This window comes from Rhinatrema bivittatum, chromosome 3, assembly GCF_901001135.1.
Source record: "Rhinatrema bivittatum chromosome 3, aRhiBiv1.1, whole genome shotgun sequence".
NCBI lineage: Eukaryota > Metazoa > Chordata > Amphibia > Gymnophiona > Rhinatrematidae > Rhinatrema > Rhinatrema bivittatum.
In genome coordinates, this window is record NC_042617.1 from 45,945,809 (window position 1) to 45,970,450 (window position 24,642).

General features: G+C 41.9%; 1 protein-coding gene and 1 long non-coding RNA gene across 6 annotated transcripts in view; one reads left to right on the top strand and one right to left on the bottom strand.

Annotated features, from left to right (window-relative positions):
- ESRRG (estrogen related receptor gamma) overlaps positions 1 to 24,642 on the top strand; it is a 1,204,337-nt gene that overhangs the window by 617,989 nt on the left and 561,706 nt on the right. The gene's annotated exons all lie outside the window — the stretch shown is intronic.
- On the bottom strand, positions 975 to 24,615 carry LOC115086824. The gene is made up of 3 exons (XR_003855340.1): positions 24,521 to 24,615; positions 2,919 to 3,074; positions 975 to 1,243 (listed from the first exon to the last, which is right to left on the bottom strand). It is a non-coding gene; the product is annotated as an uncharacterized LOC115086824 (long non-coding RNA).

Genomic DNA, 24,642 nt, shown 5'->3' on the forward strand with positions numbered 1-24,642 from the left:
AGGATTCCCTTTCCACATAGGTTACTAGTTTTCTTAGGGGTAGATTTTAAAAGAAGCGCGATCAGCCTACTTTTGCTTGCGCATCAGACTCAAGCAAAAGTACGCTGGATTTTAGTAGATACGCGCGGAGCCGCGCGTATCCACTAAAATCCTGGATCGGCGCGCGCAAGGCTATCGATTTTGTATAGCCTGCGCGCGCCGAGCCGCGCTGCCTCCCCCCGTTCCCTCCAAGGCCGCTCCGAAATCGGAGCGGCCTCGGAGGGAACTTTCCTTTGCCCTCCCCTCACCTTACCCTCCCTTCCCCTACCTAACCCACCCACCCGGCCCTGTCTACACCCCTCCCTTACCTTTTTCGGGGGATTTACGCCTCCCGGAGGGAGACGTAAATCCCCGCGCGCCAGCGGGCCTGCTGCGCGCCGGGCCGCGACCTGGGGGCGGGTACGGAGGGCGTGGCCACGCCCCCGGGCCGTAGCCACGCCCCCGTACCCGCCCCCAAAACGCTGCCGACACGCCCCCGGAACGCCGCGACAACCGGGCCCGCCCCCCGACACGCCCCCGACACGCCCCCCTCCGAGAACCCCGGGACTTACGTGAGTCCCGGGGCTCTGCGCGCGCCGGGAGGCCTATGTAAAATAGGCTTCCCGGCGCGCAGGGCCCTGCTCGCGTAAATCCGCCCGGTTTTGGGCGGATTTACGCGAGCAGGGCTCTGAAAATCCGCCCCTTAGGGTAGTAACAATTTCAAAATATGACTTGCAAATGAAACCAAAAAATTCTTGGAAACCAGAAAGTCAACCAAATAAACTAATATTTTATTATAAGGACTGCAAATCCCACAAATTACAGCACTAATCAGATTATACCATGATTACACAGATATGTAGATATTTTGCATTCACTAAGGATTTTTAGAGACAGGATATATAAACAGAAAGTGAGGTTTTGCTACTTATTATTCTTGCAAGCATTACATTAGGACTTACTGGCAGGTGGCCAAACTGCTTCTTGTAGATGGGATGGATGGGGAAGTCAGGTAGTCAGCTTGCACCCATATTTGCTTCATGATGGCAGCTTCTCTTGTTTCTCTGTCTTGTTTCATGTCTTATACCTTTTCAGCAGCATGTCTCTAACAGTAATAGGTGATGTCATCCCTGTCAATCATAGGTCACGTTGCATGCACTCTGGACCAGAGTCACTGTAACTTTGCACCCAGGATGTTTTCTGGTTTTGTGAAGAGATGTGTCTCCTATTATTTTAGTAAGATAGGATCAGATCAGGAGCTATAGACATTTCTCAGCAGTTTCAGAAAATATGTTGATCGTGGTCTTTTTATTTTATTTATTTAATTTTACTAGCTTCAGCATTTTGTTTCCAGAAGTTAGCATGAGCTGTGCTCAGCCTATAGAATTGGACTTGAATTTTATTCCGTATACTACATGCAAAATAATTGTGTCAGAACCATGTTAAGCGCAACATGCCCTCTTGACACCGAGCAAAGGCTATTGACGTGAGAGGTCACACGAGATAAATAAACAATCTTACTAAATAGGAGTAATAAAGTTAATAAAAATAAAATCATATTACTATAGATAAGGGGATTTAAAAATGAATAAATGGCTAATAATATATAAGATTTTGAAATAAGCAAAATGTAGTGTAAATGTTACAATTTATGAAAATCTATGATTAAGCAAGGAACTCTATACATTTGAATGAAGATTTTAATAGTAAATAAATGGTGAAAAATAATCAGATAGTAACATATATGACTGCATTGCTTAGAAACAATAAAAGAGAATACAATGATTCTTGGTGCTGGGACATATAAAAGTAATAGTGAATATGAGAAGATTATAATTGTGGCATACTAGAGAGATACACAAGTTTCAAACAACACTTGAGTAGTAAACTAAAGAATGATGAGCACTTGTGTAATGTACACGATGACAATAGCAATTCAAGAAATGAAAAGGTGATTGACAATTTTAGGAAGCACCAAATAAAATTGTCCAACAGAATACAGGAGCATCCTTATGCCACTTATCCACGGCTTAAGCAATATGTCCAATGTAGCCCTATTAAGTCCAGACTTTGGGGAAATCCTGTCCTAAAGGCTTTTCTCTGGTGCCAGTGTCAAAGATACTCTTAGAGCTATCGTGTGACTCATAATCATTTGAAACAGTAATTTGTCTGTGTAATTTAATATTGCAAAGAAACCACTTTCTACTTCTGGAAAATTGTCAGTAGGAATTTAGGTGCTAAAGTATAGTCCTAAAATTAGCCTGTGTAAATCTTGTGGCTTTGGAAAGCTCCAGAAGTTTACTGGTGCCTAAATTAAATTCCTGTAATTCAGCATCGCTGGTGGAAATTCAGTTATTATGATTTTGAAAACCATCTGAGAGAGCAAGCTAATCAGCTTCTGGAGCACCGCTTAGGCCAATGCAGCCATTTTTTGTTCCTGGTGTGGAACCGCTTCCATGCCGTCTTCTCCTCCATTCGCTGCCTTGAAACTCAGCATTAGAAAGAGTATAATCTGGTTAACCTTTTTTTTTTACTGTATGGCTGTAACTTTAAATATGCTGCAGTAAGTTTATTTCTGGAAGTAGCTAAGCTTATTAACTGAGAAAGTAGAAGTCTGAAGTGTGAAGCTCTAGTAATAGTAGCTCTACTGCTGCTATTTTTGTGCACTGAGAATGTCTGAGTCCTATAATGTGTTCAGTTCCTTCTCACTCTCAGGACTTTTATACCTTAACAGTGAGATTTCAGAGGGAATAGAAACCGTCTGCTTAGAGAGACCAAAGGAGCCAGCTAGTCTAGTTTAAAAAAAAAATGTTCTTTCTTCTTTTCCAGTTTATCTTCAAAGAAGGGAATGGGTTCTGGAAATGAATGCACAACATTAATAAAAAAAAAAATTGTTTTACCTTAGTCTGCACTCCATACTAAGGTCTCCATACAAATATTTACTGTGTTTATCCAGCTGTCACTCTCCTGGCGTTATGGTGTATTTGGAGTTCTGCAAGGTTGAATGCATTTCAGCAGTGACACATTTTAGCTTGTCCATTATGTATGTGCCTGTTCTGAAGAACAGATTCAAAGTAAGAAAGCAGTGCTGGTCTGCCTTATCAGTTTTAACTCTGTTTTAATTTAGAAACAATAATAAAACGTGTTTGCTTATAAAAGGTTTCTCTGTTTTCGAACAGTACTTCCTAGCTGCTCATTCCAGTTTTCGTAGGTGCACTGGCTTTGCAGCAGTAAAAACAGAATGTAGATTTTGCATGCAATTTAAATTAAATTAGAATACATTCACATGTACTGGTTCAAATTATATTCCAATTAGAAAATGCTGTTTTCTAGTGTAACTAGTACCATACAGCAGAGCTGGCAGTCCAGTGTAACTAAAATATTTATCATTTATAGCAGACATTGTAATCCCTATCTTCAATCTTCCCATAAAATTAATGCAAATGAATATGAGGGTCATATTCTCACGCTGGCCAGCTTGTAAAATTAGCCAGATAAACTTATCCAGCTAACTTTGCAGGGATATTCAGAGACATGGGCGCATGCTGATCATCCCTGGCTATCTTAGAACAAAAGATATGCCATATCCTGTTTCCAATAGTGGCCAATCCAAGTCACAAGTACTTGACAAGTACCCAAACATTAGATAGATCACAAGCTACTATTGCTTATTGATTACCATCATAGCAGTTTATAGATTTATCCTCTAGGAACTTATCCAAACTTTTTTTTTAACCCAGTTACACTAACTGCTGTAACCACATCCTCTGGCAATGAATTCCAGAGCTTAACTATGCGCTGAGTGAAAAAGAATTTTCTTTGACTTGTTTTAAATGAGCTACTTGCTAACTTCATGGAGTGCCCCCTGGACCTTCTATTATCTGAGAGAGTAAATAACCGATTTACATTAACTTGTTCAAGTCCTTTCATGATTTTGTAGACTTCATTCAAATCCCACCTCAATCATCTCTTCTCCAGACTGAACAGCCCTAACTTCTTTAGCCTTTTCTCATAGGGCAGCCTTCCCATGCCCCTTATCATTTTGATTGCCCTTTCTCTGCATTTTATCTAGTGCAGCTGCATCCTTTTTGAGATGCGGTGACCAGAATTGCAACAGTATTCAAGGTACGGTCTCACCATGGAGTGAGACAGAGGCATTATGACATCCTCTGTTTTATTTTCCATTCCCATCTTAATAATTCCTAAAATTCTGTTTGCTTTTTTGATCGCCACAGCACATTGGGCTGATGAGTTCAATGTATTATCCACTATGATGACTAGATATCTTTCCTGAGTGGTAACTCCCAAAATAGAACCTAACATTGTGTAACTACAGCAAGGGTTATTTTTCCCTATATGCATCACTTTGCAATTGACCACGTTAAATTTCCTCAGCCTAGAAAAAAAACAACCATACCTCCTTGCTCTTCTTGATCTTTCTGCGGCATTCGACACAGTGAACCACACAATACTATTAGACCGTCTCACGGACATTGGTATCATTGGGACGGCACACAGTTGGTTCAAGTCTTTCCTTAGTAACAGAAGCTTTAAGGTCAAAGTTAACAACAAAGAATCCCACCCCGTCAGCTCCTCCTTGGGAGTCCCTCAAGGTTCATCCCTCTCTCCAACCCTCTTCAACATTTACCTTCATCCACTCTGCCAGCTTCTAACAAATCTTAATCTAACACACTACATATACGCTGACGACGTGCAGGTACTAATCCCTATCAAGGAATCCCTTTCCAAAACCCTCAGCTTCTGGAACACTTGCCTTCAATCAATCAACCACCTCCTCACTAGCCTTAACCTTGTCCTTAACACCAATAAGACGGAGATCCTTATCATATCACATGATGACAAGTATGGACTAAACAAAACACCTATCTCTTCTCAAATCAATTTATCTCTGCATGTCAGAGATCTTGGTGTTATTCTTGACAATCAATTCAACTTAAAAAAATTTATCAATACAACCACAAAAGACTGTTTCTTCAAATGTCAAGTACTGAAAAAGTTGAAACCCCTCCTCCTCCATTTCCATGACTACCGCATGGTGCTTCAATCGATCATCTTTTCAAAAATCGACTACTGTAATTCGCTCCTCTTAGGTCTCCCAGCAAACACTTTCAGACCCCTGCAAATGGTACAGAATTCCACCGCTAGGATCCTGTCCAATACCAATAGAAGAGAGCACATCATGCCCATACTTTGCAACCTACACTGGCTTCCCATCAAATTTAGAATTCTCTACAAAGTCCTTATGATAATCTACAAAGCCATGCACAATCTAACACCTCTTGATCTTAACGTACCTCTATGTCTCCATGAATCCTCCAGACCGATTAGATCTGCTTACAAAGGCACTCTCTATGCCCCCCCAGTAAAGACAGCCCTAAGGAAACGTGCCCTATCCACCGCGGGACCCTCTCAATGGAATGCTCTTCCACCAGATCTCCGGCAAGAACCATGCCCATTGACATTCAAAATAAAAACTCAAATCCTGGCTTTTCAAACAAGCTTTTCCATAACCAGACAATCATTACCATTCCCATACTATTCCAACAAGCTTCTCCATAACCAGACGAACATTACCAATAACATACCACTTCAAACATTTCCATGACCATCTTTCACTGGCCTATTATTGCACTGATATTTATTTATATTTATTTTAGAATTCTCTAGTGTTGATTTACAGTTTTTTGCTTAATCGTCCCTTCATTTGCTAAATGTCTCTATTGTTAACTGCTGTTTTTACCCTTGTTTTCCCAGTTTCTTGTAACCCTGGTTCTATGTAATGCTTGTTGCAAAATTGTGTTCCACTGTAAACCGATATGATATGTATCTTGCCACATGAATGTTGGTATGAAAATGTTCAAAATAAATAAATAAATAAACGTGGAAGCCCATTCTTCCAGTCTCGCAAGATCCTCCTGCAATTCATCACAATCCGCTTGAGATGTGACTACTTTACCACAGCGTACCACCTGCAGGGCAACAGCCAAGCCGAACAGACCAACCAGGCTTTAAAAACCTTCCTATGCACCTTTGTGAACAGCAGACAGGATGACTGATCCACTTTATTTCCCTGGTCTGAGTTTTCACACAACTGGCAACTGGCTCTTCGCTCTTCTTGGTGGTCTATGGTAGGCAACCCACTCCACCACTGCCTACACCCCTTTCGGTGCCATCTCCAGCAACACACCTCACTGCCCAGCAACTACATGCCTTTTGGACCCACACACAGGACCATCTTCGATGGGTGGTCGAGGAAGCAGAGAGAATAGCCAATAAGCATCGGCGGCCCACGCCTCTCTTCAAGCCGGGAGACCAGGTATGGCTTAGTACCTGTCACATTCAGCTGTGAGTATCCTCGATGAGACTGGCCCACCAATACATTAGTCCCTTCTCCATCACAGAATGAATCGGGCCAGTCACCTATCACTTGAGGCTGCCTTCCTCTTTGAAAATACACAACACATTTCACGTGTCACTCCTTAAGCCCCTGGTGATCTCCTGGCCACGCCGGGAGATTCTGGAACCCAAGGGTATTTAAATCCTGCCTTTCTGCTTTCACTTCACCTCAGCAATAGGTCCTACTCTTCAGAGAGTGAGAGTTGCCTGCGTTCTTATTCCCAGCATTCCTGACTCTGCCTTGTTCTGTTCCTGATGCCTGGTTCCAGCATTCCTGTTCCTTGCCTCCGGTCCCTGCCTTACTCCTCATTCCTTGGATTGGTTTCTCGGTTCTGACTACTTGCCTAGTACTTGACTCTGCTTGATCTTCACCTGCCATGACTTCTGCCTGGTACTGACACTGCTTGATCAACCTCTGCCTCTACCCCTGGACTCCTCAGACACTGCCTTCTTCCTCACCTGCTGGTTCCACACCAGGGAAGACCCGCATCTAAGTTCTGCTGGCCCCATTACCCAAGGGCTCAACCTGTGGGGAACAAGGGCTGGTTTAGGTGAAGGTCCAGTTGGATCTTCTCTTCCAGAACTGCCGCCCAATGATGAGGACCTCCAGGGGCCACCCCCTGGAGGTTGCAACAACCTCGTCTCGGCTCAAGGGTCCACTTTTCCAAGATTTTCATTGTTATCCAGCTAACATAGCAGCTAATATTAGGACAGCTGAAGACCTGTTCTAAAGTTAGCCAGATAAACTTATCCAGTTGGAAAAAAACTGAAAGGTAAAAGTGTGCAATAGGCATGGACATTGTTAAAAAAATACCATTCTAGAAGCACAGGCCCAATGTATTCCATGCATTAAGAAAGATGGAAGGAAGGCAAAACGATTACCGGCATGGTTAAAAGGTGAGGTGAAAGAGGCTATTTTAGCCAAAAGATCTTCATTCAAAAATTGGAATAAGTATCCCTTAGAAGAAAATAGGATAAAGCATAACCATTGGCAAGTTAAATGTAAGACATTGATAAGATTGGCTAAGAGAGAATTTGAAAAGAAGTTGGTCCTAGAGGCAAAAACTCACAATAAAAACTTTTAAAAATATGTCCGAAGCAGAAAGCCTGCAAAGGGAGTCAGTTGGACTGTTGGATGATCAAGGGGTTAAAGGGGCATTTAGAGAAGATAATGCCATCATGGAAAGATTAAATAATTTCTTTGCTTCAGTGTTTACTGAAGAAGGTATTGGAGAGATATCTTTCAGAGGTTCCAGAGGTTTTCATGGGTGATGATTCAGATCAGCTGAACCAAATCATGGTCACCTGGAAGATGTGGTAGGCCTGATTAACAAACTGAAGAGTAGTAAATCACCTGGACCAGATGGTATACACCCCATGGTTCTGAAAGAACTAAAAAATGAAATTTCAGACCTATTAGTAAAAATGTGTAACCTATCATTAAAATCATCCGATGTACCTGAAGATTGGAAGATGGCCAATGTAACTCTGATATTTAAAAAGGGATCCAAGGGTGATCTGGGAAACTATAGAACGGTGAGCCTGACTTCAGTGCCGGGAAAAATCATGGAAACTGTTATAAAAGAATAAAATCACAAAACATGGTTTGATCAGACACAGCCAGCATGGATTTACCTAAGGGAAGTCTTGCCTCACAAATCTATATTTTTTTGAAGGGGTGAATAAACATGTGGACAAAGGTGAACTGATAGATGTGGTGTATTTGGATATTCAGAAGGCGTTCAACAAAGTCCCACATGAGAGGCTTCTAAGAAAACTAAAAAGTCATGGGATAGGAGGTGATGTCCTTTTGTGGATTGCAAGTTGGTTAAAAGAGAGGAAACAGAGATAATGATTAAATGGTCAGTTTTCACAGTGGAAAAAGGTAAACAGTGGAGTACCTCAGGGATCTGTACTTGGCCAGTGCTTTATAATATATTTATAAATGATCTGGGAAGGGGTATGACAAGTAAGGTGATCAAATTTGCATATGACAGAAAATTATGCAAGCTGGATCCCAAATTTCTTGCACAAGGAGCGCCAAAAGTTAGCAGTGAGCTACACTCTGCAGTCTGATGCGATGTGCCAGGGGAGTCCATGTAGGCAGAAAATATGTTGGGTGAATAGATGGGCCAGCTCCGGCGCTGAGGACAGTTTGGGAAAGGCGGTGAGATGGACCATCTTAGAAAACCTATCTAGGACAACCCAAATAATGTGATGGCATTTGGAGGATGGCAGGTCCACCACGAAGTCCGTGGAAAGATGGGTCTATGGCTTCTTGGGGGCTGGTAGCGGTTGGAGTGGGCTCCATGGTCATCCAGTGAGGGGTTTCTGTCGGGCACAAGTCGGGCAAGAATTGATGTAGGCCCTGACATCACACTCTATTTGTGGCCACCAGTAATAGCGTTGCAGTAACTCAAGCATGCAGGGTTTTCAAGGGTGACCGGCTGTGAGAGAATCGTGGGCCCAGGACAGAACTTTCTGTCGGAGTCTCAGGGTACCACCGTCTTCCCTGGAGGTGTGATTTGAGTGACAGCAAGAACTACTTTCGCCTGGTCAAAGATATGTTGAGGAACGGATGGAGAGTCTTCTGTCTCAAACGCTCTAGTGAGAGCTTCAGCCCGAGTATTCTTGGAGGCCGAACGGTAGCGGAGGGAAAAGTTGAATCTGCTTAAAAATAACTATCCACAGGCCTGGAGGCGGTTTTATCCCTGGGAATGGCTGAGGTACTCAAGATTCTTATGGTCTGTAAAGACTGTAATGGTGTGCTGAGCCCCCTCGAGCCACTGCCACCACTACTCGAATGACATCTTGATGGCCAGGAGTTCCTTGTCTCCAATGCTGTAATTCTTCTCAGCAGGCGTGAACATCCGGGAGAAGTAAGAACAGGGCAGCAGGGCTCCTTTCTGAGAGTATTGGCTCAAAAGAGCCCCCAAGGCTGTGTTGGAGGCATCCCACCTCCACCACAAATGGGTGTGCAGGGTCTGGGTGCTGCAAACAAATGTCTTAGAAGAAGTCACGCTTTAGATCTTGGAAAGCTTTTATTGCCTTGAGTGGCCATTGTTTGAGGTTGGCCCCCTTTTTAGTGAGGGCAATAAGGGGTGCTACCAGGGGGGAGTACTGCAGGATGGAAATGCCTGTAGACGTTGGCAAACCTGAGGAAACTTTGGGGGTCCTGGAGCCCTGTAGGTTGGGGCCAGTTCTGGATGCTAGAAACCACCTCCAGGTCCATATGAAATTCTGTAGACGAGACTATGAAGCCCAAAAGGGGCAGTGCCTCCTGTTCGAATAGGCATTTTTCTAGTTTGGCAAGCAACTTGTGCTCCCGTAAGCGTTGAAGTACCTGTCTGACATCCTTGCGATGGGAAGCAAGATCCTTTAGGCACACAAGGTTATAGGCCCCTAATAGGTCCAACTTCGTGAATAGTTTGGCCCCCTGTAAATGGTCCAAAAGTTCGGGGATGAGTGGCAGTGGATACTGGTCTCTCCTGGTGATGGCATTCAGCCTGTGGTAATCGATACAGGCCACAACGACCCGTCCTTCTTTGCCATGAAAAAGAAGCCGGCTCCCACTGATGAAGTGGACTGTCTGATGAAGTCCCTATCCAGGTTCTCCTGAATATACTTGGACCTGGCTTGGGTCTCTGGTAGGGATAGAGGGTATACACGCCCTCGAGGGGGCATGGTAGCTGGAAGGAAGGTAATGTTCAGGAAGTGTCTCAGCTCTCTCCTTGAAAAAGACGTCTGCAAAATCAGCTATTGCGGACGCAAGTTAAGTGGCGTGGTAGCTACAAGAAGGCCAGGGCGAGGCACCTTTAGGAGGCAAGATGAGTGGCATAAGGGCCCCCAGGAGGCTATCTGCAGATTCTGCCAGTCAATGCGAGGAGAGTGTTTTTTGAGCCAGGGAAGACCAAGACTACCTGGTGTATCGTCTTCTCCAGGATGAAGAAGGTGAGTTCCTCTTCGTGGAGGATTCCGAATCGGAGTCTCATGGGAGCGGTAGTGCGGCTAATCCTTCCGGGAAGAGGATATCCTTGGATGGAAGAGATGGTCAATGGTGGTTCTCTAAGCATTGTGCACCTAGGGAGGAGACCACGAGGAGCTGGAGTCTGCGGTGTTCAGGGCGCTGCAAGAGCAGGCCGTGGGCGGAGTTGGCAGCCGGGAGCCGCAGCGGCGAGGGCAGGGTCGGGCCTCTGGCTGGCACAGATGAGGGGGACGGTTGCGGTCCTGCGCGGCCGGGGTTCCCAACAAAAAATTGCTTTATCTTGCTACCTTAGGGCCCGATTCATTGTCTTTTCTTCTATTCTTTGTCTATGGAAAAAAAGCTTACAGCAGAATTTTAAAACTGCCACGCGCGTAAAAAAAACGTGTGTGTGTGTATATATATATATATATATATATATATATATATAAATACTACAATTTGATTCTTTTCATGCTAACTTCCACTCCATTAGAATAAATAAAGCATTACATCCAAACCTCAAAAGTGGAAGGTGGGATAGGGTGTTGACACTTTTTTGCTTAAAATGTATCATCTGCACAAAATGATCAGTCCTTAAAGCTCATGTGGATGCTACAAAATACATGTCAATGCATTTTGGTTCATAGCTCAAATGAGCTGAACAGAAACTAAATATATTGTTACAAATCAAAAACTACAAACCCCTTAAGCATAATTACATGTAAAGAAAAATATCTTACCGAACACGAATATGTTGGAAACTTAGATCCGCCCCTAGCCAGAAGCTCACCTTTAAATCTATACCGGTATTGCAGCAAACAAAGCTGTATTCATTGCAGCCTTAGATGACACTGATTTGGGAAATAAACCCAAAGCTAATGATAGACCTCTTTCTACTACCAATCCTGTGATAAACATAGAGTTCTTGCCCAGAATCTTAAATGACACTGCTTCACTAGATGAGGCCAAAGATTAGTTGAAAGCCACCCCTTCTCTTACCAGACCCATACCCATCAAAGCTACAATTAGACTGAAACAAGGACAAAAATAATAAAATACCTCCCATGCTATTGCTTATTAAACCCTCTGGGGTGAATGTGTCCCATTTGAAAATGTATTGTTCCTTACATAGCAGCTGGAGGAAAATATTCCTTTTGCTAAGATGCATATGCTGGATAATAAAAAATTGTAATTGTTCTATGGCATGATTCTGTTTTAGCCAGTGTTGCACAATAGGTGCTTTCAGCTTTTTTGTACTTATGCAATTACAATGTTGGATGATTTGAGTCTTAATAGATCTTTTAGTGTGTCCAATATAGATCTTAAGGCAGAGATGCAGAATTGAATATGTAACCTGTACATAAGAACTTACCATGATGGGTCAGACCAAGGGTCCAACAAGCCCAGCGTCTTGTTTCCAACAGAGGCCAAACCAGGCCACAAGAACCTGGCAAGTACCCAAACACCAAGAAGATCCCATGCTACTGATGCAATTAATAGCAGTGGCTATTCCCTAAGTCAACTTGATTAATAGCAGTTAATGGACTTCTCCTCCAAGAACTTATCCAAACCTTTTTTTGAACCCAGCTACATTAACTGCACTAACCACATCCTCTGGCAACAAATTCCAGAGCTTAATTGTGCATTGAGTGAAAAAGAATGTTCTCTGATTAGTCTTAAATGTGCTACTTGCTAACTTCATGGAATTCCCCCTAGACCTTCTGTTATCCGAAAGTGTAAATAACCGATTCACATCTACTCATTCAAGACCTCTCATGACCTTAAAGACATTTATCTACCCCCCTCAGCCATCTCTTCTCCAAGCTGAACAGTCCTAACCTCTTCAGCCTTTCCTCATAGTGGAGCTATTCCATCCCCTTTATCATTTTGGTTGCCCTTCTCTGTACCTTCTCCATCGCATCTATATCTTTTCTGAGATGTGGCGACCAGAATTGTACACAGTATTCAAGGTGTGGTCTCACCATGGAGTGATACAGAGGCATTATGACATTTTCTGTTTTATTAACCATTCTCTTCCTAATAATTCCTAACATTGTTTGCTTTTTTAACTGTTGCAGCACACTGAGCCAACGATTTCAAGGTATTATCCACTATGATGCCTAGATGTTTTTCCTGGGTGGTGGCTCCTAATATGGAACCTAACATTCTGTAACTACAGCAAGGGTTCTTTTTCCCTATATGCAACACCTTGCACTTGTCCACATTAAATTTCATCTGCCATTTGGATGCCCAATCTTCCAGTCTTGCAAGGTCCTTCTAATCCGCTTGTGATTTAACTACTCTGAATAATTTTGTATCGTCCGCAAATTTGATAAACTCACTCGGCGTATTCCTTTCCAGATCATTTATATATATATATTGAAAAGCACCGGTCCATGTACAGATCCCTGAGGCCGTTTACCCTTTTCCACTGATAAAATTGAGCATTTAATCCTTCTTTCTGTTTTCTGTCTTTTAACCAGTTTGTTATCCATGAAAGGACATTGCCTCCTATTCCATGACTTTTAGTTTTCTTAGAAGCCTCTCATGAGGGACTTTTGTCAAATGCCTTCTGAAAATCCAAATACACGACATCTTCCGGTTCACCTTTATCCACATGTTTATTAACCCCTTCAAAAAAATGAAGCAGATTTGTTAGGCAAGACTTCCCTTGGGTAAATCCATGTTGACTGTGTTCCATTAAATCATGTCTTTCTATGTGCTCCATGATTTTGATCTTTAGAATAGATTCCACTATTTTTCCCAGCACTGAAGTCAGGCTCACTGGTCTATAGTTTCCCAGATTGCCCCTGGAGCTCTTTTTAAATATTGGGGTTACATTGGCCACTCTCCAGTCTTCAGGTACAATGGATGATTTTAATGATAGGTTACAAATTTTAACTAATAGATCAGAAATTTCATTTTTTAGTTCCTTAAGTACTCTGGGATGCATACCATCTGGTCCAGGTGATTTGTCACTCTTTAGTTTGTCAATCTGGCCTACTACATCTTCCAGGTTCACAGTGATTTGGTTCATTTCATCTGAATCACCATCCTTGAAAACCATGTTGGGGAGATACCAGAACTGGTATCTCCCCAACATCCTCATTAGTAAACACGGAAGCAAAGAATTCATTTAGTCTTTATGCAATGGCCTTATCTTCCCTAAGAGCCCCTTTAACCCCTCGGTCATCTAACGGTCCAACCGACTCCCTCACAGCTTTCTTGCTTTGGATGTATTTAAAAAAGTTTTTAATATGAGTTTTTGCCTCTACAGCCAATTTCATTTCAAATTATCTCTTCGCCTGTCTTATCAATGTTTTATACTTAACCTGACAATGCTTATGCTTTATCCTATTTTCTTCAGATGGATCCTTCTTCCAATTTTTGAAGGATTTTTTTTGGCTAAAATAGCCTCTTTCACCTCACCTTTTAACCATGCTGGTAATCTTTTTGCCTTCTTTCCACCTTTCTTAATGTGTGGAATACATCTGAACTGCGCATCTAGAATTGTATTTTTAAACAATGTCCATGCCTGTTGAACACTTTTAACCTTTACAGCTGCACATTTCCATTTTTTTCTAACTATTTTCCTCATTTATTCAAAGTTTCCCTTTTGAAAATTGTGTTAGAGCTTTAGATTTACTTATTGTCCCTGTTCCAGTTATTATTTTAAATTTGATCATGTTATGATCACTATTGCCAAGTGGCCCCACCACCGTTACCTCTCTCACCAAATCCTGTGTTCCACTAAGGATTAAATCTAAAATTGCTCCCTCTCTTGTTGGTTCCTGTACCAATTGCCCCATGAAGCAGTCATTTATTACATCCAGGAACTTTGTCTCTAGCAAGTCCTGTGGTTACATTTACCCAGTCAATACTGGGGTAATTGAAATCTCCCATTATTATTGCACTGCCAAGGTTAGCTTCCCTGATTTCTCATCATCGATGAATTTTAACCAAATCTGAATTCAGTTCCAAAAAAGTGACACACATGTGCTGCTGTTCAAAAGAGGCCACTTAAAGACAGGCCACTGACAAACTGATAAAGGATTGGTGAGAGCTGGTAAGGTCAGTAGGAGCCACATATTCTCCAATGATATTTATAGCTGTGGATTGAAGTATGTTAGTATATAATGCCATGATGTTGGCTGTTATTAATAGCCAGGACTGATCACAATTGGGATTTGGCTTAATAATTGTCTAGGTGGACTTAGGAGCCAACCTGCTTTTATTGTGTGTTGGAAGAAAATTAGCAAAATATGTGGCAATTTTTAATTTGCGTATGAATATCTGAAAGGAAGCAATGCATCTTGAAGGATTCGTATACACTCATGGGAACAAACATTAAAACCTTTTGTAGCACAGACATTTCTACTGCTGACAGTACTCTCAAGAATAAGTTACATACACAATCTGTATTTACCGATGAAGACCGTGTTATCCGTTTGGTTTGATCTGACTATGACTGAGGTGGATCCCGCCCTGGATGGCATCCATCTCTGTTCTAGAAAGTCCTGTGAAGTGAGTGTGTCTCTAAAAAATACTGATAATTTTGCACATGACTCTGAAAGCTTGTAAAACATTAAATCTAACCATTTTATTAGACCAAGGGTTCAAATCTAATGCATCTTCATCAGAAGAATCACCGGAAGACATATCGAATGTTCTAAATTTTCCTGAATGTTTGGTTGCATTCATCCAGGAATAAAAATTATTGTGTTTAGAAACATATACTGTTCTATATATTGTGTATGTATGTGTGTATATATGTATATCTATATAGAGAGAGAGCTGCATATGTATGTGTGTGTGTGTATATATATATATATATGTATATATAGATAGATGTATACACTTTACATATTATTAAAGTAGATGTAAAGACAGCTCAGCTATAACACCTGCCTGTACATCCAAGAGTAGAGTCTAAATTATGAGATGAGGATGGTCGCTTCTTGGCCTTTTAGGCGAAGACTGAGAACCTGTACAATATGAGGGACTGGGGATTAATATCTTGATACCTGACCCCAGGAGACATATGATTATGTATTGACCATTGCCAAAATAGGAGGATTAAACTTTTTGCTAAAAATAAATTTATAAATGTGCCTGCACCATCAGCTAAGATCATGTGAACGGTCTGAATCATGAACTAAGGTTGGACCTTTCCTGACCTATTGGCTGAGATTGAGAACCTGTAGAATATGGGGGCAAGGATTAATGCTCTTCTATCCCATCCACTGTGGCCACAAAACTGTTTGGACCCTGGCCAAACTAGGGGGATAAATCTCTCATTTAAAAATTAAAAAGAAAATTGCCAATATCTGTGTAAACTTTTGATTCCTTGTTTCAGATGTGATCAACTCAGCCTTTCATCCTTGTATAATAGGAAAAGAATTACTATCAGTTTTTCACTGGATAATAATACATTGAGTACATATAGAGAACCTTTTTTTTTTCATGGATAAGCACGCTGAATTAGCCATTACATGTGGGGTGATATCATCCGGTAGCACCAAATTAACTTCTCTCTCCTAGCTAGTAGAGCTTTGAGCTCTGCTGATCATGCACAGGAGTTCCCTCACGGTATTGCCTCATCAGCCTCCTCAGCTAATTTTTGACCGATCACAAGCATGGACATGTACCCAGTCTTTTCTCTTTATTTTTCTCTAAACTAATGAATTTGATAATTCTTTCTCAAGTTGCCTCACTGCCTCTGCAACAGTCTCAACAGCTCTTTTTTTTTGAAACTTTATTAAAATGTTTTTCATGTATAACAAACAGTTGTAAAAACAGCAAAAGAATCAGTAAAAAATAAAAAGAAAAAGGAGAAATTGCCCAACCGTCCCATTTCAGAGCAGGAATAAGCACAGTGAACTTGGAGCACTAACACAAACATATGCCACATCCATAAAATATGTTACAGGGTATCAAGAGTATAAGCAACAAAATCCAATAGAAGGAGCCTAGACATTGGGAACCCTCAAGAGACATGTAAAACATTCCAGTAATTCCAATAAGGTGTCCAGATAGCATCATACAGGAACATAGTATGCTTGGGCAAATGGGTAAGCTTCTCCACCAGTTCCAGTTCATGAACCTGTTTTTTTCCAGCAGCCAAGGGGGCAGATTTCCACATAAGTGCAATGGTACATCTGCCAGCATGTATTAAATGGTCTGGCAGAATTATTTGGGAGGAGGCAAAATGATGGTCTCCCCAGTGGCCCAGTAGACAGAGCTCGGGACGCATGTCAATGGGTTTTCCCAGGATAGTTAAGCTCGAAGAGGCAATCTGTTGCCAAAAAGAAGTGATAAAGGTGCAAGTCTACCAAATGTGCGTGAAAGACCCCGCTCCTCCACATCCCCGCTAACTTAGGCCCAAGGAGGTGGGATTAAACCTGGAATAGAAAAGAGGATAGCAATTCGCCCGGTGGAGAAGCTTGACCATCATCTTGACTCGTCGGGCTCATAACGAACGTTTATGAGCTTTTTTCCATATTCTATCCCAATGGCAAGTATCCCAGTCTAATTGTAAATCCCTATTCCAGATCTGTATGAGGGCTAGAGGTAGATCATGTTGTATACGGTGTGACTGCAAAGCTTTGTAGAAGAGAGAGATCCCTCTACCGGGAATACGTTCCTGAATAAGTGTTGAACAGCACTTTTCAGTGCTATTAAAAAAAAAATATATATATTTTTTTTTCCCAGAAGCCTCACCTCCTCTACATGTCAGACCAGAAGAAACAAATCAACAGTGAATGGATTCAAAAACCATATCTGTGGCAAGGTAATGTCCCTCACTGATGTCCCGTTCTCCCAACGTTCAAAGGCAATTAAGATGAGCTGTATAAATCTTTTTGATTTGCAGCAGATCCTCTTCCCACAGTGCAGCATCTGCCTTGCCAGGAAAAGAATAGAGCAAGAGCTCCTCAAAGACTCCCCAACTGGCTCAGGCCAAAGCCATGGGGATCAAGTAGCATCAGCTGCCTTGCATCACAGAAGCAGCAGCATCAGTCGTTGGAACTATCTGAGCCTGGGTTGAAAAAGCGTAAACCCTTCAATAGCAGTGCATCAGCATCGTTGAAGTGACCATCATCAGCACCATTGCATCAATGACACAATACATGATGCATCAGAGCACTCACCACATGATGCACCAATGCACTCAATGCACTGGTTCACTCGTCACACAGTGCACCAAAGACCATGAGTGGCTCCTGCTATATCACACCTTGAGGTCTCCATGTATCAACCGCATGGTGCATCCGGTACTCCGATGCATGACCCCCATGATGCACAGCACACAAACACATAGTGCAATCTTGGCACAGTTGATGCGTGCATCGATGCAACATCTTGAATCTGCTCAGACTTCCTCAGTGTTACTCACTAAAGATCCATTGAAACAATCAAAGCCATGTTCTTCCAAAATGTCCAGGCATTCTACTCTGTCAAAACTAATGTTGCATCAGGCTCACTACCCAGCCCATCAGGCTCTCTGGGGTTCAGCGTATAGTTGATACACTAGTCTGTAGTGGTCTAATCTGCTATGAAAAAGGATAAAAAGACAAAAATTCATTCAAACTCACCTCTAGGAAAGGGTCATAGATTACTTGTCAACTTTGGCAAGAGTCTTTCAAAGCTCTATGCTTATTGCTCACATATCTATTCACCAATTCTATATGGTGCAATACCTCCACAGTTACATTCAGAAGCTAAAACCATTTCTTAAACCTATGAAGGCTGGTAGTTATTATCCCCAAGCGCTTTTGGACATGGAAGAGTACATTTGTCACCTTCTCCATTCTGTCCATGAGTCTGTTTCATGTATCTCCTACGCCTCAATTTGGGCTCAACATAAAGCATGGCTTAGAGCGAGCAGCATTTGTGAAGATGTCCACAAGACATTGGTGGATCTCCCTTGGTCAGGAGATAACCTGTTTGGTAAAAACCCTTAGAGAAACTGTTGCTCAAATAACAGATCAGAACGTAAAAGTATAATCTCTGTCCTTGGTTCATGAATAGCTGCCTACTTTGAGACACTCAGTCTGTATGTATAAATGACCATACTCCCACAGATGCCTCTATTGGTCTTTTCATTAGTACCGTCTGCCACCTTTTCTAGCCCAGCATCAACAAAAGCTTCTGACCAGACCTTTATTGTGGGAGCACTGTCAGCCTTAAACCACATAGCAGGACCAACCCAAATTGGGGCCAAGTTTTTGATCCTTCCAGACAGCTTTTACCACTCTCTTCCAGTGGGGGCCAGAAACCAGACCTTCCTGGAAATGTGGCATCAGATAACAAAGGACTTTTGGGTCATCAAAATTGTACAGTCTGGATACATTCGCATTTCCCCTGGCTATCAGCCCTTCCACATTATGTGCTTCTAAATCCAGATCTGTTTTACCTGGCACTGTTTTTCCTAGAGATACAATTCTTCAACAATGAGCAGAGCCTATCCCTGTGTCCCAGCAGGCCTTTTACTTGCAATGTTTCCTCATATCCAAGAAATCAGGAAGATTGAAGCCCATTCTAGACTTCAGATGCCTGAATAAACACCTACTCTTATGGAAATTCAAAATGAATTCCCTCAGCATGATTCTTCCTTTCATAGAGAAGGATGAATGGATGTGTATAGGAGACCTTAAGGATGCATTTACTCACAAGCCCATCTATCCTTCCTGTTGGTGCTACTTTTGCTTCAAAGTGGATTCTTTTTACTATCAGCACAAGGTACTCTCATTTGGCCTTTTCGCAGATTTAAGTCTTTACAAAATGTCTCGCAGTGGTAGTGGCACATCTGGGTCACCAAGGCATATGAGTTTTCCCATATCTGGATGACTGGCTAATCACGGCGAACTCTCAGGAAGAAGTACTCTGTTCTCTGTATAAGAACACTTGTCTTGGGGTTTCTAATCAACTTCAAAAAGTAGAATATAGTACCTATTCAAAGACTCAAGTTTGTGAGGGCTTGGATAGTCTCACAAGGGAAAGCATTTCTACTCTCAGAATGAGTGACCACCATAAGATCGCTCATTCACAAGCTACTGTCTTCTCCACGCTCATCAGCCAGTATAATAGCTAGTGCTATTAGGACACGTAGTAGCAGCCCTCCATGTGATATGGCTGACCTGCCTTCATATCCATTGCCTTCAATGGAGTTTTCATTCTCTATGGGATCAGCTGACTTAGGTACTATCAACTGTGGTGCAGATCTCTGGGGATGTGAAACGATAATTGCATTGGTTATTATATCCCTGAGTTCTCCAGGTAAGAATTCCTCTTTGAACACTCCCTTGTGAAGTAACACTAGCGAAAGACACTTCCATCAAAGAATGGGGCACACACACAGAATCCTTTTGAACCTAGGGCACCTTGTCTCTTGAGGAAAACTATTTTCAGATAATCTTTTAGAGTTAAGAGCAATAAGATACGCTCTATCAACATTCACTCATCTCCTTTAGGGAAAGAATATCTTGATTCAAACAGACAACCAAGATGCCATGTTTTATGTCAGCATTCAGGGAGGCACAGGCCTTTCTGACAGGAAGCACTGAAGATTTGGGATTAGGTAACCAAGAATCAAGCTGACCTCCAGGCCAATTATCTTCCCAGGATTTTATTTATTTATTTAATTTCTTTTACTATACCGATGCTCAAGACTAGGTCTTATCGTACCGGTTTACAATGTAACTGAGGGGAAACCAATTAACATCAAGGTAGAAAGTAAAGTTACATTAAACAGGGAGCGTAAAACCTGGGCAATGGAAGACAGTACAGAATTTAAACTAAGAAACAATTAGAGAGAGATAAATATATAATCAACAAAAACTATAAGATACGTAAACATAGATTTATCCTAGGCAGTTATTAGCATGGTATGTCCAGTGGGAGAAGGAAAGGGTGAGGTTGGGTGGGGGGGAAGGGGAGAGGGAAAAGAGGGGGGGTAGGGATTAGGGAGGGGTGGGAGAATGAGAGTCAGTGATGGTTGAAGAGATCCTTCAGCGGTAGGCTTCTGCGAACAGCCAGGTTTTCAATTTCTTTCTGAATGTTGAATGGCATTGTTCTTGGCGTAAGTCTTGGGGAAGTGAATTCCAATGTAGTGGACCTGCTGTTGAAAGAGCTCGCTTGTGAATAGAGTTGTGGACCGATGATTTGTTGGGGGGGGCCTTGAGTGAACCTTTGTAGGCAGTTCTGATTGGTCTTGCGGAAGTATGTAATTCGAGTGGGAAGGTGAGTTGGAGAGTGGATTGCTGGTAGACGGATTTGTGGATGATGGTGAGAGCCTTGAAAAGTATTCTATATTGGATGGGCAGCCAGTGTAGGATTTTTAGGATTGGTGTGATATGGTCCTTGCGACGAGTGTTTGTAAGGATCCTAGCCGCTGCGTTTTGCAGCATCTGAAGAGGTTTGGTGGACGAAGCGGGGAGACCAAGTAATAGAGCATTACAATAGTCGATCTTTGAAAACAGTATGGCTTGAAGCACCGAACGGAAATCCTTGAAGTGTAAGAGTGGTCTAAGTTGCTTCAGGACCTGTAGCTTGAAGAAGCATTCTTTGCTTCTTCAAGCTACAGATCACCAATATACTTTCAGAGTACCTTAGCAAAGTATTTCGTACACACGAGTGGTCTCTGAATCAATTAGTGATAGACAGACTATTTGGTTTATGGGAGTCTACTATCAATAAATCCATTTGCTTCAGAGCAGGTCGGAAAAATAAATCAATTTTGCTCAGTTCTACCCAGCAATCTCAGACTACCTCAGAATGTTCTCCTGATTGACTGAGGAAAAGCTTCATGTACTCTTTTCCTCAGATACCTTTGATTGCCAGGACAATGCAAATGTTTCTCAGGGATCACACTTGTTTGATCCTCATAGCTCCAGCGTGGCCCAGACAGATATGGTTTGCATATCTTGTACAAATTTCCAGGAGTCCTCCCATTCATGTCAGGTTAGACCCCCAATTTGTTGACTCAAGACAAAGAGATGCTTTATCATCCCAATCTAACAGCTTGGATGTTGAGCACAATTTCTAATTTCCATTTGCTGAGAGAGATTGTAGACATTTTAGTTTCATCAAGAAAGCCACCAACTAGAAAAAATTATGCTTTCAAATGGAACAGATATTCTATCAAAAAAAAGAATCAAACCGCTCCTGCACGTTAGAGACTTCAGAACGGTACTTCAAGCAGTTATCTTTTCTAAGATAGACTACTGCAACTCTATCTTACTTGGTCTTCCTTCTGCTTCCATCAAACCCCTTCAGATGCTCCAGAACACAGCTGCGAGAATTCTGACCAACACCAGGAGAAGAGATCACATCTCACCCATTCTCAAGAACCTGCACTGGTTGCCTATACACTTCAGAATCATCCACAAATCCATCACTATTATCCACAAGGCCATACATCACCAAACAACGCTCGATTTACAAATTCCTCTCAGACAACACACTTCCACCAGGCCCATCAGAGAAGCCTACAAAGGATCACTCCATGTCCCCCAAACCAAAACCACTCACTACCTAACTTTCAGAGACCGAGCCTTTTCCACAGCCGGCCCTTCATTATGGAACTCTATCCCTCCGGAGCTGAGACAAGAACCATGCCTACCGTCTTTTAGAAAAGGCTTAAGACTTGGCTATTTAAACAAGCCTTCCCAGACCCGATCTAAATGATAGTAATTTTACAAGAGACAGCAAACTATACAATAGATTTCATATCATAATGTAAATAATGTAAATATTTTAATCTCTTCCGTTCGTCTCTCTTATTCTAATTTCTCTTCCCAGTTTTAAGACCCTGTTGTAATGTAACTTTTGTTCTCCTTGCACTTGTTTTTCGTTTCTTGTTCTCACCCCTTGTTTTATGTAAACCGGCATGATGTGGTTTCTAATCATGAATGCCGGTATAGAAAAACGCTAATAAATAAATAAATAAATAAATAAATAAGTGGTGTCAACCAAATGTTTTGGACCCATGTTATTGTGATCCCAAGCATTTACTGACATACTTATTCCTCCTCTTGAATTCAGACCTCACCACTTCGACATACTGTGTACTAGTGAACAATAGACCGATTTTCACTCATCCGCTGATATTAGATTTATGTAAGGTCTATGGCATGTCAAGCTTCTGGTACAAAAGCCACTGGTTCCATGGGACTTGAATGTTGTCCTCTCTCAACTGATGAAGCCTTTTTTTCATATGCTGGATTCAACTTGACTAAAATTCCTGAAATGGAAGGTGGCATTCCTCGTCGCAGTTACCTTCATTAGGAGAGTCAGCAAACACCAAGTTTTTGTACACCATCTACCATATATGCAATTTTTTTCATAACAGTGGTTCTCCATGCTCATCTGAAGTTTTGAAGGTTGTCTTAGCTTTCCATATCAATCAGTCCATTGTACTGCCTACTTTCTTTCTGAGACCTCATGTGCATGAAGGAGAAAAGCCCTTCATACCTTAGACTGCAAAAGAGCTTGGCCTATTACAAGAAATAAACTGAGTCACATTGCAAACTTCTCAACTGTTTGTGTTATATGACCCAAACAGGCTAGGCATGACAGTTTTCAAATGTAGCTGAGTGCATTCAACACTGCTACACTTTAGCAGAATTGCAAGTCACAGATTCTGTAAAAGCACATCAAGTGAGAGCTATGTCTTCGGTTGCTCATCTTTAAGAAGTGCCTCTGAAGGACATCTGCAAAGCTGAAACTTGGTTATCAGTTCACATCTTTATGTCCCATTACACCCTGGACATCTTCTCAAGGATTGACAGTAAAATCATACAGGCAGTTTTGCCTTATCTGTTCTCACAGTAGTCCACTCTCCAGGTGGAGACTGGGTTGCTTACTTAGTAAACACTCCACTGCAACCCTCGGCTTAGGACTCTTCACATGTAATGGCTAATTCAACCTGCTTATTGACAGAAAAGTAAATTTGCTTACTGTAAATGGTGTTTGCTGTACATAGCAGGATGAATTAGCTATGGAATATACCCACCTCCCTGGAGAGTCGACTACATAGCTCTTATATAGACTAAGGAGGCTCATGAGGCAACGCCCGTGCAGGAACTCCTGCATGTGCTCAGTAGAGCTCAAAGCTCTACTTAACTAGGAGAGACAAGTCCATTTGGTGCTGCTGGATGATGTCATCCTACATGTAATGGCTAATTCATCCTGCAATCTACAGAAAATGCCATTTACTGTAATTAAATTTGCTAAAACCATTTTCCAAAAGTAATTGGCTGTTTACCAGTGTAAATAGGCTGTCTGAAAACTGCTCAGCCTATATGCAGGTAAAAGTATGTGCAGGGATCAACACCACATTTACTTTTTACCTGTGGCAAAAGTAGGCGGGACTCAGAAGCAGGGTTAGACTGGAAGATCAACAATGCACATTCCATTTTCAAAACTACATGCATTGTTTTGCAGGGAAAAAGTATCCCAGTAAACACATCTGCAAATCTCCAAGGGGGTATTCCTGGAGCAATCATCAAAGAAAACAAGGCACATATTTTTACTTTATTGGCGCAAAGTCTGTGTACCCAGTACAGAAATGCTGCATGAAGCAGATCATTACTACCTTTAACGGCGGAGATAACCTGCACGGAAGAGCAGTTACTACCAAAAGCACACTGTTGGGAAAACTGAATGGACCATTTGGTCTTTATCTGCTGTTATTGCTATGTTACTATATATGATTTTATTGTGGGGATAAATAATCAAAACTGGATGCATGCACTAGTGCAAACTCCTGCGGGTTTTGCACTAGTCATCAAAACATAACTATGCCAATAGTTTTGCTTTATTGCCAAGGAAATATCACATGCAGAGATGTGTGCCTTCTGTCTGTGCATTCATGATTTCGGCATAAAACAATGTGCATAGTTTTGAATAATCAAAACTGCATGTGTACAGCAATTGCTTCCCCTGACCTAACTTTAGCGTAGGAACACTTACAACGTATAGGGACAATATGACATACTTTTACTCCCATAGAGAGTAGGCAATAATCAAACAGCTCAATTTCACCTAATGATGGGTAGTAGAGAGGGATACAATTTTGTAATCAGTTTTATCAATCTCACTTTTTTTCTGAAAATTGCCTACCCTGCATGAAGACAATCTTATCCTTGTGATCTGAAAGAGATCCAGAAGGGGCAGACATCCTCCCATTTGGTAGGCGAAAAGCACAAGCTTGCTTCAGGGAGTTTCTATTTCCAGACTGCAAT